At 45.1% G+C, this 21217-nt stretch overlaps 1 protein-coding gene across 1 annotated transcript in view; it reads left to right on the forward strand.

Annotated features, from left to right (window-relative positions):
* The window catches only part of spopla (speckle type BTB/POZ protein like a), a 251904-nt gene that overhangs the window by 48181 nt on the left and 182506 nt on the right, over window positions 1-21217 (forward strand).

Below are 21217 nucleotides of genomic sequence, written 5' to 3' on the forward strand. Positions count from 1 at the left end.
GAGAACATCAGGGACCTATTGTCCTCTTGTTTCTGTTTAATTCAAAGGAGGTGCAATGCCTTGACATGTTTGTTTCTTTTGCCTGCAAAGGACAGATCCCTACGTATGAATATATGTAGCTTCTAGCAAAAATAATAAACCGCGTTGCAAGCCAATTGATCAGTTGGGTGATCGTATAATTCTTTGTAACTCAAATGTCTTATGTGCTTGTGTAAAATGCAGTTCTTTTTTGTTGGAAAATTGAGAAATCCAACTGAACAGCTCTTGCGTTGAGAAATTTAGGAGAAAATATGAAGTAATGCTTACACAACACCAAGGATAACTTGAAAAAGCTTGTCTGTTGATTGTAGGAGGAAGGAAGGATTGAAGGAGGAAAGATTGCAGTCTTGGGTGTTTGGGAAGTATGAATTGAAGTAGAAGATTTTGCAATTCACATTGATCTAGGTGGCATTAAATACAGATCTTTCTACTGCCATGTAGCTATTACACAACATTTAATTGGGTCATGTTAATATCAGACTTCAGCAGATTGCTGTATAAAGCTGCTTCATTTTTCTGTTGCTGCCTGCTTTGAATATTTGTAGAACTTGACTGGTCTTTACAGCTTCTTATGACAAATTAGAATTTAATTAATAATGATTTTGTGGACCTTTTGATTTAAATTAGCTGGGTGAAGATAAATCTTCAGTGAAAGATTTGAATGAGTTGCCTTCAAATTCTAGGCCTAAATGACCTGAACATGACTGAGTCTGAAAGATACATGTATCAAATCCTTCTGCCTGCAATAAATACTGGGGCAGGTCAAGAATTAAATCTATTTGGATGAAATTGTAATATCTGTGGAGTGTATAATTATAAGCTGTAATATTTTGATTTGCTAGGTTGGGAGAAGTCAGGAGGGAGTTTGGTCTACTTGGGGTTAAATAGATGGAGTTACCTTGTGAAATATATAATCTGTACTCTATTTAAATATATATTACTTTTTGGGCCATGTCTTACTTCTGAGAGAGTATAAATTGTTTGAATATCTGTTAAGATGATTTATTGTACATTTATATCTGTGAGAAACGGCATGCTAACTATTGGAAAGTGTATTTTCACAGTAAAGGGACTCCAGTAATTGGAAAGGGGCTTTTCACAGTAACTTCATTGAAGTCTACTTGTGACAATAAGCGATTCATATTATTGTTGTTATTATTATTATTATTTGGTTTATTGTATGTCGTTATCCAATCTTGCTTGGGATGGAAACATTGTGGCCAATGTTATGTTAATTTGGTATTTAGAGCGAGGATTTTTCTATCCATGCCAGGTACAAAGCAAAGTTACTGGACAAATTATCTAGAGGCCTGATCTAACAATCCGGAGATCTGACCCCACCACAGCAATATGGTTGACTCATAATGAATCTCTAAAAAGGTCCAGCCAGTTGTCTCAAACTGCTATTTAAGAAAAAAAACTGAAGAACAATAAAACCACATCTATCTAGGCACTGGACATGGCACTGGACATGACAAGGGCACATCCAACTTGGTCAACTCGTAGTCGTACTTGCAGAATCATACTTTCCAGCAAATGTTCCAGACTCGTTCATTGCCATCTTCTGATGCACCTGTTCCATTGGTAGGCAGAGCCAACAGGGATGTGATATGCAGTCAAGAGAGAGTGGCCCTTGGAATCCTCCCTATTGACTCTAGACCCCATGAAGTTTCATGGCATTGGGTCAACAATAGGCAAGAAAACATCTTAAATATAACAAAATGCTGGAAGTACTCTGGTTGGGTAGATAGAATTGATAGATAGGTTCTTGGATAATAAGGGGATCAGGGTTAATAAGGGGATCAGGGTTATGGGGAGAAGACAGGAGATTGGGGGTGAGAAAAAAACAGCCATGATTGAATGGTGGAGCAGACTCGATGGACTGAGTGGCCTAATTTTGCTCCTATGTCTTATGGGTATCAACTGTACCGGGAGTTAATATTTCAGGTCAATAACCTTTTATCAGAACTGGGGAAAGTTAGATATGTGAGAAGCAAGGGGGAAGATAGAAAAATAACAAAATGTCACAAGAGTTGATAGTGCAAGGCCAAAAGGAGTGATAACAAGACAATTTAAAAAAAAAAAGTAGAGAAGGTGTGAATGACAGAATGATGAGCAGCTGCTGCCTCAAGGAAGAAGCAAGAAAGAGATCAAAACATTTAAAGAAAAGGAAACAAAATGGGGACTGAGATTACGGGCTGAAATTTGTCAAAGTCAATGCTGAGTCAGTAAGATATCTACCACCCTCGTTCAGATGGGGAATATTGGAAAAAGCACTAAGGCTGGAACCGAATGAAATCCCCCCACCTTGAGTACGATGTCCATCACCAACTGCTCTACTGGCCAAGTTGGCAGAGTCTTGAAGGTCTTAACTGCGAGGCTGGGTCTGTGGCAGGTGCCAATTGACCAACATGAGGGGAAAAATCTACTTGACGTCATCCTTCCCAATGTACCTGTCAGACATATCTATCGACAACTGTATCAGAAGGAGTGATCGCCCCATCTTCATTCTGTTGTTGCCCCATTTCCAACTTCCGTGTCCTTTCCAAATTGCTTGAATATGTTGCTACCGTTGAAATTCAAGCTTGTTTCCCCCAAAGGTCTATGTTCGAACCCCGCAACACATCTCCACCCCTGTCACAGTACTGAAAAGGCTTTTTCGAACTTCACAAATTACACCCTATATGACTGTGACAAAGGTAAACTATCCTTCTTGACCAGCCATCCTTTGATTGGGATGACCATGCCATCCTCCTTCAATGCCTCTCTGCTATCATCCATTTGCGTGGGGCAGTTCTGACCTGATTTCATTCTCATATATCTAATTGTGGCCTGAAATATCATCTGCAATGGCTTCTCTTCCCACTCCTGCATTGTTACCTCTGGGGGCCTTCAAGGGCCTAACCTTGGCCTCCTCCTGTTTCCCATCTACATGATGATCCTTGGTGAAAGCGCAGCATTTGTTTTCAAGTATGCTGGCAATACCCAGCTCTCTGATCACCACCACTGTCAAATCCTCCACTTATGCTAAATTATCAAATTGCTTATCTGACTTCCAGCATTGTCTGAGCAGAAATTTCTTCTGATAAAAATATCCGGGAAGACTGAAGCCATTGTTTTTGGTGCCTGCTCCAAACTCCATTCTCTATCTATTGATATCATCCTTTTCCATGGCACTAGATTCAGACAAAAACAGTCTCGGTGCCATTTCTGACATGCAATGAGCTTTTGTCTGCAAATTTGTGCCCGTTATTTTAATTGGAACCACATATGTATCACCCTTGAGCTTGCTGACATGCATTGGTTCTGGTCAAGCTCAATTCAAAATTCTGATCATAGTTTTCAAATCCTTCCATGGATTTGCCTCTCCCTGTTGCTGTAATCCCCTCCAGGCCCACTCTGCATTCATTGAATTCGAGTCTCTTGAACATCCCTGATTTTAATAATTTGGTGGCTATGTCTTCAGCTGCCTCAGACTTAAGCTCTGAAGATTCCTCCCTACACTTCTCTGCCTCCCTACCTCGCTTTCCTCTTTTATCTATGCTTATCTCTTTGACCAAGCTTTTAGTTATCTATTGTTATATCTCTTTGTGTGGCTTGATGCCATACTTTATTTCATAATGATGTGGAGATGCCGGCGTTGGATTGAGCACAGTAAGAGCACCCTACGTGCTCTCATCCCACGTACTCCCCGAATTGGGGATCTCTACTGCCTCCTGAAAATACACAAGGCCAACACACCAGGCCTTTCGTTTCAGGCAATGGGACCATGTGTGAGAACCTCTCTGGCTATATCGAGGGCATCTTGAAACCCATTGTACAAGATACGCCCAGCTTCTGCGCGACACGACGGACTTCCTACAGAAACTCGGCATCCATGGACCAGTTGAACCAGGAACATTCCTCGACACAATGGACGTCTCGGCACTCTACACCAACATCCCCCATGTAGATGACATTGCTACAACTGCCAATCTCCAGACGCAATTCTGCAACTCATCCGCTTCATTCTGGATCACAACGTCTTCACCTTCGACAACAAGTTCTTCATCCAGACGCCCGGAACAGCCACGGGGACCAAATTCTTACCTCAATACGCCAACATCTTCATGCACAAGTTTGAACAAGACCTCCTCACCGCACAGGACCATCAACCGAAGTTATACACCAGATACATCAATGACATTTTTTTCCTTTGGACCCACAGTGAAGATTCGCTGAAACAACTACACGTTGACATCAATACGTTCCATCCCACCATCAGACTCGCCATGGACTACTCTCCAAAATCAGTTGCATTCTTGGACACACTCGTTTCCATCAAGGATGGTCACCTCAGCACGTTGCTTTACCGCAAGCCCATGGCTAACCTCACGGTGCTCCACTTCTCCAGCTTCCACCCTAAACACATTAAAGAAGCCATCCCCTATGGACAAGCCCTCCGTATACACAGGATCTGCTCAGATGAAGAGGAGCGCAACAGACATCTACAGACGTTGAAGGATGCCCTCGTACGAACGGGATATGGCGCTCGACTCATCGATCGACAGTTCCAACGCGCCACAGCAAAAACCGCACTGATGTCCTCAGAAGACAAACACTGGACACAACCGACAGAGTACCCTTCGTCGTCCAATACTTTCCCGGAGCAGAGAAAGTACGACATCATCTTCGCAGCCTTCAACACGTCATCGATGAAGATGAACATCTTGCCAAGGCCATCCCCACACTCCCACTATTTGCCTTCAAACAACCGCGCAACCTCAAACAAATCATTGTTTGCAGCAAACTACCCAAACTTCAGAACAGCGACCACGACACCACACAATCGTGCCATGGCAATCTCTGGAAGACGTGCCAGATCATCGACATGGATACCACCATTACACACGAGAACACCACCCACTAGGTACACGGTACATACTCGTGCGACTCAGCCAATGTTGTTTACCTCGTACGCTGCAGGAAAGGACGTCCCGAAGCGTGGTACATTGGCGAGACCATGCAGACGCTGCGACAACGAATGAACGGACATCGCGCGACAATCACCAGGCAGGAATGTTCCCTTCCAGTCGGGGAACACTTCAGCAGTCAAGGGCATTGAGGCTCTGATCTCTGGGTAAGCGTTCTCCAAGGCGGCCTTCAGTACGCGCGACAACGCAGAATCGCTGAGCAGAAACTTAAAGCCAAGTTCTGCACACGAGTGTGGCCTCAACCAGGACCTTGGATTCATGTCGCATTCCATTCATCCCCCACCATCTGGCCTGGTCTTGCGAAATCCTACCAACTGTCCTGGGTAGAGACAATTCACACCTCTTTAACCTGGGGTTGCCCCCATCTTTGGATCTGTAAAGATTTAATTACCTCCAAATGCTCGCATTCTAAGCATTGTCTGGCATCTTTGAATTTGTCTATATATATATGTTTCTGGAACATATCTCTTCATTCACCCGAGGAAGGAGCAGTGCTCCGAAAGCTAGTGCTTTGAGACAAACCTGTTGGACTTTAACCTGGTGTTGTAAGACTTCTTACTTATTTCATAATGCTCTGGTAAAATGCCGTGGGATATTTTATTACTTCATAAAGGCATTGCATATTGTTGTTGTCATGTGTGGCTAAATGAGTTAGAATCGGAACAGACCCAATAGCTCAAATCTGGACATTGTTGAGATGCTGGAGATGATCGTCATTAGAATTCACCATAATTTATCACCCCATAGTGTGAGGCATATCTACCATTACTATTAAGCCTTGGAACTTGGAATCATAGAATCATTGAATTTACAGTGCAGAAGGAGGCCGTTCGGCCCATTGATTCTCACTGGCCCTTGGAAAGAGCACCCTACCCAAGCCCATGCCTCCACCCCATACCCACACATCCACCGTACCCCCGTAACCCCACCTAACCTTTTGTGGACACTTAAGGGCAATTTAGCATGGCCAATCCACCTAACCTGCACATCATTGGACTGTGGGAGGAAACCGGAGCACCCGGGGGAAACCCACACAGACATGGGGAGGATGTGCAGACTCCACACAAGACAGTTACCCAAGTCGGGAATCGAACTTGGGACCCTGGAGCCGTGAAGCAACTGTGCTAACCACCATGCTAGCGCGCTGCCCATTACTCTGGCTCAAGGTGGTGTGCAGAAGAACATGACAGAAACATCACGAGGCATACCTAAAAATGAGTCTAACGTGCTGAAACTGAATGTTAAGCAGCAGAAGCTATTGTCAGTCTGAAGCAACCTCGCTATACCATTGGATCAGATCAAAGTTTTGCAGTCCTGCTATATGTAGTTATCAATGGTAGTGGACAATTAACCAATGAGTTGAGAGTGAAGCCTCCATGAACATCCCAGCATCGGTGATGGTAAAGCCCAGCAAAAAATCAGGCTGAAGCACTGAGAAACATGTTTTTGAGCAGAAGTGGCGAATGGATTATTTATCTCTGTCTGCTTCTGAGGTTCCCATCATATAAAACCAGCCTTCAGCCAATTCCATTTTCTTGATTTGATACTAAGAAATGATTGAGTGCGCTGCTTATGGATCAATTATGGGCCCCTATGATATAGAATCGGTACAGTACAGAAGGGGCCATTCGGCCCATCGAGCCTGCACCAACCCTCTAAAAGAACACCCTACCTGGGCCCACTCCCCTGTAAACCCAGTTAATCTTTGGACACTAAGGGGCAATTTAGCATTAACAATCACCTAATCTGCCATCTTTGGACTGTGGGAGGAAACCGGAATGTCCGGAGGTAACCCACCCAGACTCTGGGAGAAAGTGCAAATTTCACATGGACAGTCACCGAAGGGCAGAATTGAACCTGACGCTATGAGGCAGCAATGCTACTCACTGTGCCACCATACCTCCACGGATATCTTGGCTATAATGCCGAAGACCTTTGCTCCAGAATTATTTGCACCTCTAATTAAGCTGTTCCAATGCAGCTGAAATACTGATATCTTCCTGACAAATGGAGAATTTCTCCGGTATGTCCTGTCCACAAAAAACAGGTCACATTCAATATGGACAGTCATTGCCACATCATTCTACTGTAACTTTTCATCACTATGCCAATGACTGTCGTTGACTTTGCTGAAAGTGACACTTGCTGATCGATAACCTGCTCACCGATGTTCAATTTGGATTCTCTAGGACCATTGGACCCTAGACTTCAATGCAGCCTTGGTCCAAACATGGGCAAAAAAAGTTCAATTCCAGAGGAGTGGTAGGGGGCAGCCCTTGACACCAAGTGTGGCATCATGAACTCCAAGCAAAACTAATCAAGGGGCATCAGGCAAAATCTCAAGAGAGATGATTGACTTCTCCAACAACCACAATAATCTCTGATCCAGGACGTAGCTGTAAGAGTTTCTCAGGAAAATGTCCTATGCCCAACCATCTTCTACATCATCAATGACCTACCACTACCCCTCCCCCTCCCCCATATCAAAAGGTTGGAAGTGGAGATGTTTGCTAGTGATTGCATAGTGTTCGGTGCCATTTGCTGCCACTCCGGCAATGGAATGTCTGAGCCTGCATACAAGATCTAGACCACTATTCTGGTGTGGACTGATACATGTCAAGCAATATTCATAGTACACTTGCTAGTCGATGACCATCACCAACAAGATAACATTTAACTACTTCAACATTTAATGCACTACCCAAAAAGTGAACGAGACCAGCACATTAAATACTGTAGCTTCAGGAACCGGTCAGAAGCTGGGAATTCAGCAGCGAGTGTCGCCCTACCTGACTCAAAAATTTGTATCTTGTAAATGCTGGACACGTCAGGAGTATTATGAAGTTAAAGGTAAAGTCACCATAGTCCCAGATGACCTCGGGCTGCTTTCCCCTTTGAGGGGAAGAGCTGTGATGGTGATTTAACCTGGAAAATGACCACCCCTCGGGCAGGGGGCAAGGTTAATGAATAACCTCAACCAGTACGGAAATTGAACCCACGCTGCTGACCTCCCTCTGCATTACGAACCAGCTAACTAGCCAAGCGAGTTAAATCAACCCCGATGAAGTACTTTCCACTTGTCTGGATGAGTGGAGTTCCAACAGCACATAAAGCTCAACACCAAAGCAGCCCACTTAATCAGTACCTCATTCACTGCTTTAAACAATAAATCCCTCCACTACAGATGTTCCATTTGTCAGCAGCATTGTCCAGGCTTCTTCAACAGCCCCTCCCAAACCTGTCACCTCTGCTGTCTAGAAAGACAGATGCACGGAATGCTCGACTTGCAAATTCTGTCATATCAGGAGAGACTTATTTTCACTGGAGCTTAGAGGAGTGAGGGGGGATCTCCTTGAAACGTATAAAATTCTAACATGATTAGTCAGAGTAGATTCAGAAAGAATGTTTCCAATGGTGGGGGAGTCCAGAATTAGGGGTCATAGTTTGAGGATAAGGAGCAAACCATTTAGCACTCTGGTGAGGAGAGAGTGGTGAATCTGTGGAATTCACCAACATAAAAGTAGTTGAAGCGAAAACATTATGTATTTTCAAGAAGGATTTTAAGATCTAACTCTTGTGGCTAAAGGGGTCAAGGGATATGGGGGATGGGGGGGGGGGAGGCGGGATCAGGGTATTGAACTCCATGATCAGCATGATAATGAATGGTGGAGCTGGCTTGAAGGCTGAATGGCCCCCTGCTTCTATTTTTTTTTTGTAAATTCCCTCATGTAGTACACTATCCTGACTTGGAAATATATTCCTGTTCCTTCACCTACGAACAGCTCAAGATGTTCACCATGACTATCTGGAGGGCAATTAGGAATAGGCAATAAATGCTGACCTTGCCAACAATACCTACAATTCTGCTCTGAATAAAAAAGACTGACTGGCATGAGTGGGGCCATTAAAATGTGGCTGGAAATATTGCCCATGTAGCAATGGTTTAAAAAAAACGAGAATGCAAAAGCTTGATCTTATTTTTATTCGATTAAAAATCTTATAGCTGTTTTATTTGTCTCAAACCATTTAATTAGCTTTTAAAAATGAAGTGCAGTTTATGCCACTTAATGACATTTGAGGGAACCATTTGAAAGTGGAATGTATTTCAAGCAATGTGCAGCAGACCTGGGGGCATTGGATAAAAGTATTTCCAATTTTAGCACTTAACCTTGATTAGCATCGTTTTCGAATAAAGTCAAGCACCCTGATGCCGATGTTAATTCTGAAATATTGAATCAGTGCCTGGAAATGTTTTGGCTGTCAGTCCAGCAGGATAAATGTTCCTGTTTAGTGTTTTAAGTTCAAGAATGTTTTTCCATACAATTTACCATTTCAGTATCAAATTTTGCATCGCACATTTTTTGATCATAATGTGCATCTCCACCAGAATGATCAGTCACAAAAACAAAATACTATGGATGCTGGAAATCTGAAATAAAAACAGAAAATGCTGGAAATATTCCGATCTGGCAGCATTTGTGGAGGGAGAAACAAACCATTAACTGTTTCTCTCAACCAAAGCTGTCAGACCGCTGGAGTAATTTTAGCATTTTCTGTGTTTACATTTAGAGCAGTCAGTGTGTCCTGTAAAATTGACTGCCCAAGTCTTCTCTGGTTGTTGTGCTGCTGAACTAGTTTTCATTTATTATCTTTCTTGGCTTTTTGCTGCCGCCATCAAATTGTGTTGAGTCTTGTCCTTAAGAGAAAAACAAACATAAGCATTTCATAATTTGAAAAGATATGTGGCAACTTGAAGCTTGGTATGGAGGACGTACAGTCCTAGGAATTAAATGGTAATGGTGTGTGAATTTCGATTTGGACATTTTGTCTAAATTTAAGGCTGATGTACTGATAAGCACAGTTTGTAAATGTATGATTGCCAGGCAATTGTGAAAAAAGTCCTGAAAGCAGCAAAGATTGTGAACATGGTGAATGCGAAGGCCTCCTTTTGAAAGAGGAAGGTAGAGACTTGCATTGTTTGCAAATTCTGATGCAAATTCTGATGGTTGAAGAGAGAGAAATGAAAAACTGAACATTGGGCACTTATAAATTGAGATTTGCATTAGGAATAATGGGGGAATTATTAATGCTCAGTTATGGGACTTCCGGTGGCGTTTGCGAGTGGAGCAGCTGCGTTAAGAAGCTCCCGCCGGTCCGCGATATCGCAGTCTTTTTCGGGGGGTTCCCCAAACTTCTCCAGGGTCGGCTCTGCCTTCCTCGCCCTGTTAAGGCCTCAAAGCTCCATTTCATGGAGCCGGAGGGTTGGAAGGGTGGGAGAGCAGAGACTGGTCCCGATGGGTTCGGCGGAGCTGCTGCAAGTGGAGGAGGAGCGGCTTTGTTCCCTAAGAAACAACCTGAAAGCCGAAGGGCTCAAAGAGCATGGAGAGAATTCATTTTTCTCTCTCCTGAAAACTTGAAAGGAGCAGCGGGGCTGGAGCCAAACGGAGGCCGAGGCTGCAGGCCCGACAGGGCGCGATGTAGGTGCAATGTCTCACATCGGATGGCTCCCGCCTAGAATGTGGTAAGAAGACTGAAGCCCAGTCCCAGGGAAATTCTGGAGGAATACAAAAAAGAGAAAGAAGTTTTAAAGAAATTTGAGATTGAAGAAGGAAGGAAGGGTGAAAAAAAGAAAAAGGAGAAATAATAAGCCGTAAAAGGATGCAAAAAGCAGCGTCGAGGAAGGGAGGAAACGCGGGCTCGCTGTTGAATGAGAGGACGAGCAAAAGTGCTGACAAGATGGTGGATGCCGGACCGCATGGTGGGGCCGCACTACTTACGGTGGGAAAAATGACCGAGGTGATGGCGGCGGAGCTGGAAAAGCAGATTGCGAGGCACATGGAGGCTTTGAGGAAGGAGACGGCGGTCATTGGTGGAGGAGGCAATCGCCCCGTGAGAGTAGCTGTGGCAAAGCCGAGGTGAGAGAGCAGGGCGAGAAGGTGAAGGAAGTGGAGGAGGCCATGTTGCATCACAGCGACCAGTTCACCTCGATGGGGGTCGAGCTGCGGAGGGTGGTGGAGGTCAACAGAGGACTCCGAGCAAAGCTCGAGGACTTGGAGAACTGCTCGAGACGGCACAATCTGAGAATTGCGGGCTTGCCCGAAGGGACAGAGGGTCCAAAGCCAACAGAGTACTTCGCTAAGAAGTTGGCTGAGCTGATGGGGGAGGGTGAGAACCCCTCCGATGCGAGCTGGACCGAGCTCATCGGTCATTAAGGCCGAAGCCCAAAGTGAATGAGCCGCCAAGAGCAGTAATTATCTGCTTCCATAAGTAGTGCATGAAGGAGAAGGTGTTAAGCTGGGCGAAGCAGAATCGCGAGGTGCAGTGGGATGGTGCTGGAGTTCGGATCTACCAGGACTTGATGGTGGAGTTGGCTAAAGGACGAGCAGTGTTCGGCTGAGTGAAGGTGGCACTGTACAAAAAGGGGGTGCGATTTGGTTTGGCATACCCGGCAAAGCGGAGGGTGACTCATGATGCCAAAGACTTTTATTTCGAGACAGCGGAGGCGGTTGAGGCGTTCGTGAGGGCAGAAGGCTTGGGACAGACGCGAGGAGTGGAGCTGGAAGAGAGACTGGATTGTGATTGGGGAGCTGGAAAATGTATAAATGCTATAACTTTCTTTTTACTGATGTGTATTGTAATTTACTTCTCCTCGCATTGTTACAGAGTTCAAGTTATTCGTTGGATTGATTGGCATTCTGTGTTGCGACGGTTATATCTTAGTTTAGTGAATTGTATGGGTTGGATTGTTGTTTTTGTTTTTTCTTTCTCTGGGACTGGGTGGAAGGGGACGATATATCTTGGCGGAGGGAGCCACCCGCGCTAGCTAACTAAAGTTGGCTAGTGAACGGAGATGAGGTGAGAGGTGGGGCTGCGGACATTGGAGCCTGGTTAGCAGGTTTCGATGGGCCTACGAGGCGGGCGAGAGGAGGGGGGGGGGGGGGGGGGTGGGATTGATGCTGGGAGATGTTTTTTCGAGAAGAAATGTTGAGGGGGTTTTTGGGATGGGGGGGCAAGGGGTTTAATGTTAATAATGGATAGGGGCGGGTCAGGCTCATGGGGCAGGGCCCGATGGTATGATGATGGTGGATAAGAAGGGTGGGGGGGTGAGAGACCCACAGTTAGGGTAGTCACGTGGAACGTGAGGGATTAGGAGGTCCGGTCAAGGGTATTTGTGCATCTTAAAAGTTTGAAACCCGATGTAGCAATGCTGCAGGAGACTCGCTTGAGGGTGAGGGACCAGGTGAGACTTAAAAAGGACTGTGTTAGTCAGGCATTTCACTCTGGATTTGACGGAAGGGCTTGAGGGGTAGCGCTAATGGTCAGCAAAAGTGTACACTTCCAGATGCAGAAGGTGGTGGCAGATCAGGGGGGTAGATATGTGATTGTGCCAGGGGCGCTGGAGGGGAGGTTAGTGGTGCTGTTAAGTGTATACGGCCCCAAGTGGGATGATGTGGGATTCGCAAAGAAGGTGTTTGGGGCCATCCCCGACTTGGACATACACAAACTGAAAGGGGGGGGGGGGGACTGGAACTTGGTGCAGGAGCCAAGATTTGACAGGTCACGGCCGTGCTCGCTGATCCCATCGAGGTGGGGGGTGGGGGGGGGGGGGGGCGAAGGTGTTGGCTGGGCTAATGGTGCAAATGAGAGGGGTGGACCCTCGGAGGTTTTTGCACCTGAGGGAACGGGAGGACTAGTTTTTCTCAGCAGTCCATAAGGTATACTCGCGGATCGACTTTTTCGTGGTGGGGAATGCTTTGCTGGCTGGGGTTAAGGGGTCGGAATACTCGGCAATTGCAGTATCAGATCATGCTCCGCATTGGGTGTATATGGTTCTGGCGAAGAGGGTAGCGCAGAGGCTGGGGTGGAAATTAGATGTAGGACTTTTGGGGGACCACGTGTTCTGTGACAAAATTGAAAAAGTAATTAAGGAGTATGTAGGTTTCAACTGTATGGTGAGGTGTCGAAGGCAGTTGTCTGGAATTCTCTAAAGGCGGTGGTGAGGAGGGAGGTGATTTCGTATAAGGCCAGGGTGGACTAAGAGGAGAGATTGGAGCGGCAGAGGGTAATAGATGAGATGTTGGAGGTAGATAGGAGTTATGCAGAAGATGGGGACCCACCAAAACTGGAAAAGAGGAAGGAACTACAGGCAAGCTTTGACCGACTGCCTACCAGGAAGGCGGTGCGCCAACTGAGATGAGCAAGAGATGCAGTTTACCAACATGGAGATAAGGCAGGTGAGCTCCGGAGGAAGCAGTGGCAAGGGAAATTGTGAACGTGAGGGATAGGGCAGGGAAGTTGGTGGTGGCTCCGGATGTGATTAACAAGGTTTTTGAGGAATTTTATGAGCGGCTGTATAGGTCAGAGCCACCTGGGGGAGACCGTGAGATGCAGGAATTTATAGATGGGTTGGAGTACCCAAGATTAGGGGAGGGGTACAGGGCTACATTAGAAGGAGCGATAGTGGAGCAGGAGATAAAGGATGCGACGAGGATGCAGTCGGGGAAGGTGGCAGGGCCGGATGGGTTTCCGGTGGAATATCGTAAAAAATTCAAGGATAAGCTGGCATCCCTGATGGTGGGGATGTTTGAAGAGGCGATAGGGAAGGGGGTGTTACCACAAACTTTGGGGCAGGCATCGATTTCCCTGTTGCTAAAAAAAGATAAGGATCCGACGGAGTGTGGGTCGTATAGGCCCATATCACTTCTGAATGAGGACGCAAAAATATTGGCGAAGGTACTGGCGGGTAGGCTGGAGGAGTGCCTCCCGAAGGTGATAGGTGAAGATCAGACGGGGCTCGTGAGAGGGAGCCAGCTTTTTTCAAACATTAGAAGGGTATTGAACGTCGTTATGGCACCGACAGAGGGGTACAACATTTCTAGTTTGGTGGGGAGAGTGAAAGCTGATCTGGCAAGGTGGGATGGTCTCCCTCTGTCATTGGCAGGTCGGGTACAGGCGGTTAAAATGAACGTGTTGCCGCAATTTCTGTTTATTTTTCAATGCCTGCCGATCTCTTTTTTCAGAGAGATTGAGGGAAGGATTACGTCGTTCATATGGGGCGGGAAAGTGGCCAGAGTTAGAAAGGTGCTGCTACAGAGAGAAAGGCGGGTAGGGGGTTTGGTCTTCCGAACGTGATATTTTACTACTGGGTGGCGAATGTGGAGAAGGTGCGGAGCTGGGTTAGAGGGGTTGATTCCCAGTAGGTCAGAATGGGGGAGAGTTTGTGCAGGGGGTCGGGATTGAAAGCACCAGCAACAGCGCCGCCCCCGATAGCCCCGCGGAAACACTCAGGGAGTCGGGTAATAATAGCTTCATTGAGAATTTGGAGGCAGTTTCGCCAACACTTCGGGTTGGGGGCAGGGTCAAGGGAAATGCCGATTCGGGAGAACCACAGATTTGAGCCAGGGAGGTGGGATGGAAATTTTCGGAAATGGGAGAAGGGAATTAAGACACTAAAAGATTTGTTTCTTAGGGGGCGGTTTGCGGGACTGAAGGAGCTGGAGCAGGGGGAAATGTTTAGATACATGCAGGTTCAAGCTTTCGCCAGAAAGGTGATACAGGGCTTCCCAGTGGAGACGACCTCCACATTGCTGGAGGAGGTGCTGACGACGGGCACTGGAGAAGGGGGTAGTGTCAGTGGTTTACGGGGCTAATTTGGAAGAGGAGAAGGCACCACTGGAAGGGATCAAAGCAAAGTGGGAGGAAGAGTTGTGAGAGGATATTGAGGAGGAGTTCTGGTGTGAGGTGCTCTGGAGAGTGAATGCCTCCACCTCGTGCGTGAGGTTGGGGCTGATACAGCTGAAGGTGGTATACAGAGCACACCTCACAAGGGTGAGGATGAGCCGATTCTTTGAGGGAGTAGAAGATGTGTGTGAATGTTGTGGCGGGGCGTGGCGGGGGGGGGGGGGGGGGGGGGGTGCTCTAATCATGTTCAGATGGTTTGATCCTGTCCAAAGCTAGAAGGAGGTTTTTAGGGTAATTTCTAAAGTGGTGCACATGAAACTGTACCCGGGCCCCCCGGAGGCCATATTCGGGGTGTCGGGCCAGCCAGGGAGGCAGATGTTGGAGCCTTCATCTCGTTGATTGCCCGAAGGTGGATCCTAATGGGTCGGAGAGCAACCTCTCCACCCTGTGCCTTCGCATGGCTTGGGGCCCTATTGGAATTTTTGACTCTTGAGAAGGTTAAGTTTGAACTGAGGGGAAGGATGGAGGGGTTCTACAGTTCATGGGCATTATTTATAATGCACTTTCAAGAACTAGATAACATCGAACATTAGTTTGGGGGTGGGGGTGTGGGGGGCGGTGTGTGTTAATGGTGACTGTGTGTGTTAATGGTGACTATGGGTGATTCCTGATTCCCTTTTGTCATTTGTTTGTGTGAACATGCGGGCTAATGTTTGGGGTTTGGTGGGAGGATGGGATTGTTGTTATTGATATGGGGATTGACATTTGTTACTGATTATTGTTTATTGTTGGTGGGTATAAATTTGGGAGAAAATGTGAAAAAGGAGGGAATAAAAAATATTTTTTAAAAAATGCTCATAGTTATGAAGGAGTAAATTTCACACAGCTTCTGGTGTCTGCAAATCTGCAGTTAAACATGCAAGTCTGGAAGTTGCTATCCGAAATGTCCTGCTGCTTCGTGAATGTGAAGTTGGGATGCCAGGAAAAATTAGGGCTTGCCAATTAAGTGTAAGTGAGATTTTAACTGTTAAATAAGTCTTAATTACTTTCAAACAATCCCTCCAGCTCTGAAAATTAACTTACGTTTGTGGAGCAGCCTCATTACTTCCGATGTTAAATGTAGTTGAAGATTTAAAGAAAATGTTTTATTCTTCTTTTCTGCCTCATATATTTTTGTCTCCTGCCATCTTCCATTACTCTTTTATTTCACTTTGTGTACATGACTTGGCATTGCATTACGTTTTCGAACTTGCATTCCTTGGTTTAGACTCTAAGGGCAGGAATTTTGCCCCAAATGGAGCAAGTTATAGAGGCGGGTGGACATGGAAATTGACTGCTGGTGTGCTGTTATGTCAGTACCATTCCCCCTATCCCCAGCCCTCTGGCCATTCCGTGGGATAAATTATGGGGGTTGCCGGAGACCAGCTGAAATTTCCAGTGGGCCTGCAGGCCCTCGAAGTTGTAGACACAAGGTGAGGTACCAGGGGGGCATTCCAGTGACAGACTGGGGGTCCAGTGCAACAGGCATGCTTAATTTTCTGCAACAGGTGGTTGTTGGTGAGCTACCAGTTTTGAAAATCAAATGGATGAGCAGTGTTAACCATCCAACAACTTGTAGTTCGCAACTGACAACATATTTCCTCTTGCCACAAATTACAGTAAATTCAGTGTCAATTTCTCAGCAAATTCATTTTATAGTTTAATGACCAGGTCTGATGCATTGCCGACAAGATCAGTTGTGGTTTGTTTTGTGAACTGTTGGATTATTTTTCATTGTAGCTAGGGTTTAGTTATTTTCTCCAGTATATTTGTTCACTGGATTAGTGGACATCGATCTGGCTTTGGGTTTGTGAAAAGCTAAATGTCTTGTGACTGACATTGCTGTGATGTGTGAATAAAATGTATGAAATTTTACACTCTAATTGGGAAGTATGATCAATCTGTAAGTCGAAGATGTGAAGTACTTAGCTTTTTATAAAGGGAAGCGAGAAATTAAATTTCTGTTGTAACTTCCATGACCGTATGACTTTCCAAGTGATTTGCAGCCAATCAAGTAAATTTGAAATGTAGTTGCTGTTGTAAAGTAGTTGCTGTTGTAAAGTAAAAAACATGGGCGCAGTCAATTTTGTGCACAACAAGTTCCCATAAACAGCAATGAGATAGTGACCAGACAATCTGTTCTCGTGATGTAAACTGAGTAATAAATATTGGACACAACACCAGAATGAACTCCTAATTATGCTGTGAGATCTTTTAATTTCTTATCTGAAAGATGACATCTCTGCCAGTGCTGCGCTGCCATCACAAGTAAAGCCGTCATAGTCCCGGATGAGTGCCCCTTTGAGGGGGAGAGTTGACTGGTGGTAATTTAACCAGACGATCACCACACCTCGGGCGAGGGGCAAAGTTGAGAATAACCTCAGCCAATACAGGAATTGAACCCATGCTGTTGGCCCAGCTCTACATCACAAACCAGCTGTACAGCCGACTGAGTTAAACCAGCCCCGATGGTACTACACCCGAGGTGTCCACCTAGGTTGTGTTTTCAAATCTTTGTATTGGGGATTGAACCCATAACCTTCTGATTTCAAGGGACCTGCACCGGGCAAGAATGACTCCCTGATAATCTAGTTAATTACGTTTTGTTTTGAGGGAGATGGCCGAAGGACATCCAATAATTTTTACTTTGTACTTGGCTGTTGAGACATTAATCTGCAAAGAACCAAGCTCGGATATGCTTTGACAAAGAGTCATCGGACCCGAAACGTTAGCTCTTTTCTCTCCCGCCAGATGCTGCCAGACTTGCTGCGATTTTCCAGCATTTTCTCTTTCGTCTCCGATATGTAGAAAGTTATTTGTTTTCATCGAAAGAATTCTAATGATTGCATTTTTAAAAGTTGCTGTGCCTGCCCAGGGTGATGACATGAACAGGAAACCAAGTTCCTGTTGGATAGGATTTCTTTATTTCAGGACAAAGGCTTCATATCCTGTTAAGTTAGGTTAACCTGTATATAAAAATCACCCAGTGTAAAGAATGTATCCTCCTTTTGCATGTGATGTGCTTCCTGAGCACCTGCAGTGCAAACTTGATTTTAACGCGCCACATCGATTTAATTTGAATTACCAATGTCTTTTTTCCCCCCACATTTCAAAATGGTGACTACTTAATTAACAGTGATGGTTCACATACCCCATTTTTTGATTGGATTTTTTTGAGGTTCCAGAAGGTCGACTTACGCACTGCGATCTATGATACAGAGAAGAGAATAGAAAATCAAGGATAATGAAAAATCCTTCAGTGATGCGGGAAAAAAACGATACCAATAATTCAATTCAAACAATATAACACGTTTTATTGACTATTATTTCTACAAAAATGCTTTTAACCACAATGAAAAGATTTTAAAAACAGACAAAGTCATTGTGTTCGACATTTCCGATGCACAGCTTCCTCGTCCTTCCAACCGTTGTCATCATCATGCACAAAAGCTCCTGCAGGGAATTTGATTTTTAGCATAGTTTTCTGTTTGAAAATTACCAAACTTTAATTTTGTCCCATAGACCATAAGGCCAGTACCACCATAAAAATTGTTTTCTTATGTCCTGTGGTCTTCACGAGAACTGTTTTCAAATCTTTCCATTCCACAGTTCGGTTGTTGGGTATATCAAAACTCGTGGATGATTCATCCATGTTGCTGATGTGGCATAATAGATACTCCAGTTCATGCTGCTGTCTGATGATGAATTGCTGGAAATTGTTAATTTTGGCATCACTGTCTTCATGTAATTGGAGTGATTTTGGTCGTCTGCTGCAACATTCAACATTTTTTTTTCCATAAACCAGCTACACCAATAACTGTTGTTCAGAAATCTTCGGTGGACTCAGGATTTCATTTGACCCGCTTAAGAGTATATATATATATATATATATATATATGCATTGCACTTCCAATTACGAGATGACCTTTCTTGTGAACCCACTCTGATACTTCTTAAGATCAGGCCAGCGGCTGGTCCCTGTTCTCATGGCACATGATATCTTTGGGAGTGGAGAGCAGCCGGACCTGTGAGGGACAGCCTTCTCGAGGCTCAGGAGCTGTCCAGGAACGGGCTGAATTTGAAAAAGGTTCAAGACCGTCACAGGAAAGCAGTAAGCTGATTAGTTGGGTGAGTAACTGATATTGCTGAAACTTATATAACTGAATAAGATAGCAGTTGGAGAACAAAGCTGGGAGGATAAAGGAGTAAAAAAAAAAGTGAATCTGCGAGTCGAACTAGGTGTCTAAAATGAGACTGTAAGACAAGTTTATACCTTAAAATTCATATCCTTAGGTTGCTGGTTCAATTCCAGCTTGAAGGAAGCCTTTGTGGGCAACACAATTAGAACATAGAACAGTACAGCACAGAACAGGCCCTTCGGCCCTCAATGTTGTGCCGAGCCATGATCACCCTACTCAAACCCACATATCCACCCTATACCCGTAACCCAACAACCCCCCCCCACATTTTTATTAGGACACTACGGGCAATTTAGCATGGCCAATCCACCTAACCCGCACATCTTTGGACTGTGGGAGGAAACCGGAGCACCCGGAGGAAACCCACGCACACAGGAGGAGGACGTGCAGACTCCACACAGACAGTGACCCAGCCGGGAATCGAACCTGGGACCCTGGAGCTGTGAAGCATTTATGCTAACCACCATGCTACCCTGCTGCCCCTGGTTCGCTCTGTTACTTCGCAGCATCAGGGACCCAGGTTCGATTCCTGGCTTGGGTCACTGTCTGTACAGAATCTGCACGTTCTCCCCATGTCTGCGTGGGTTTCCCTGGGTGCTCTGGTTTCCTCCCACTGATGCCAAACAGCCAATAGAACAGACTGAGGGGGGGGGGGGGGGGGGGATGAAAGCAGAACACATAAAACGGGGTGGGGAGAGGGAAGGCGGGGCTAATCGACAGGGGGGAGGAGAGGAGGGGGGAAGAACTTATACATATGTAAATACATGACAATCGTCTTTTGTAAACTATGTATAAAACTGCAAAATTCCAATGAAAATATTTCCAAATTTTAAAAATGAAAGGGGGTTTGGGTTTTGGGGGTTATTTCTAATGAAATGAAATGAAAATCGCTTATTGTCACAAGTAGGCTTCAAATGAAGTTACTGTGAAAAGCCCCTAGTTGCCACATTCTGGCACCTGTTCAGGGCGGCTGGTACGGGAATTGAACCCGCGCTGCCGGCTTCCCTTGGTCTGTTTTAAAAGCCAGCTATTTAGCCAAGGGACTGGTTTCAGTGTGCTAAACCAGCCCCTTGCCTAATGTTTGGCTTTTGTAAATTGTATTTGGTCTGCACAGATTTGTTTATTGTACAAAATGAAAAACTCTAATAAAAACTTTTCTTTAAAAAAAAGGAAAGACAAGCTAAGCTGCGAGGACAGCATCATCCTATGAGGAGCGAGCCTAATTGTCCAGTGGAGGGTGGGAATTGCTCCTTAAAGAGTGCCCATACGGGCACATCAGAAATGACGATACTTGCCAGAATCTATGTTTGGTAGCCAGGCATCGATTCCGATTGTGAGAGATTAGTGAAGCACTGCGATCAGCGCCAGTTGCAGCAGAAGTTGCCTGCTACATGCCCTTGTCTATAGTCAGGTAGGCAATGGGTGGAAATCCACATAGATTAAGCCAGACCATTTTTTTGGCAAGATATTTCTACTATTGTTAGTAATTAGTTATGTTTTATAATAAAGTGAATTGAGGCAAATTTCAACATTCCGAGTTTGCAGCCATGGAGATGACGGATACTAGTTAATGTGTTGAGCCAACTATATTTAATTTCACCAGTCATTTAAAAAAAATATCATCTCATCGCCTGTGGCCTAGCATGACAACCTATTTGTGTGAACCCAGCATGATGAGGATATATTTTTGGCAAAGGAAGTCATTGGTTTGATTGACAGACCTACTGGTCAATATCTAAGCATAGCAAGTTTTTAAAGCATTGTTCTCCTGCTTGCTTGGAACATAAACAATTGGACAGTCAGCCAGGTTTTAAAGAGAGTGTGATGCAGACCTGGACTTGGAGATGGAGCTGAGATGTTGGAAGTCAGTTGCAGTTTGAAGTGGAGCAGAAAGCAGGTAATGGTAAAAGCAAGGTACCCCCCCAAAGGGCATAACGGGTGGCTTAGTTCTCTTATTCTGAGGAGAGTTGTGACCAAAGAGAGATTTCCTGAATTGTTTATCTGTAGTATCAGTTGCTGACTGTAAAATAAAACCACTCGTATAGCATATTGGAACAGTTTACTTTGTAAATGGTGCAAGTTGTTCTAATGATCCTCATCAAGTATGACTTAATGTACAAAGGACACAATGTCCATTTTAAATGAGAAATGGTTCTTCTGTTTCACCTGCAAGTCATGATATCCTGTACAACACTAACACCAATACCGTGTGCTCATATAAAACCTTTAATGTAATATAACAGCCTAAGGCACTTCACGGAAATGAAAAATGAAAATCGCTTATTG

Source organism: Scyliorhinus canicula, chromosome 2, assembly GCF_902713615.1.
Source record: "Scyliorhinus canicula chromosome 2, sScyCan1.1, whole genome shotgun sequence".
In the NCBI taxonomy this organism is placed as follows: Eukaryota; Metazoa; Chordata; class Chondrichthyes; order Carcharhiniformes; family Scyliorhinidae; genus Scyliorhinus; species Scyliorhinus canicula.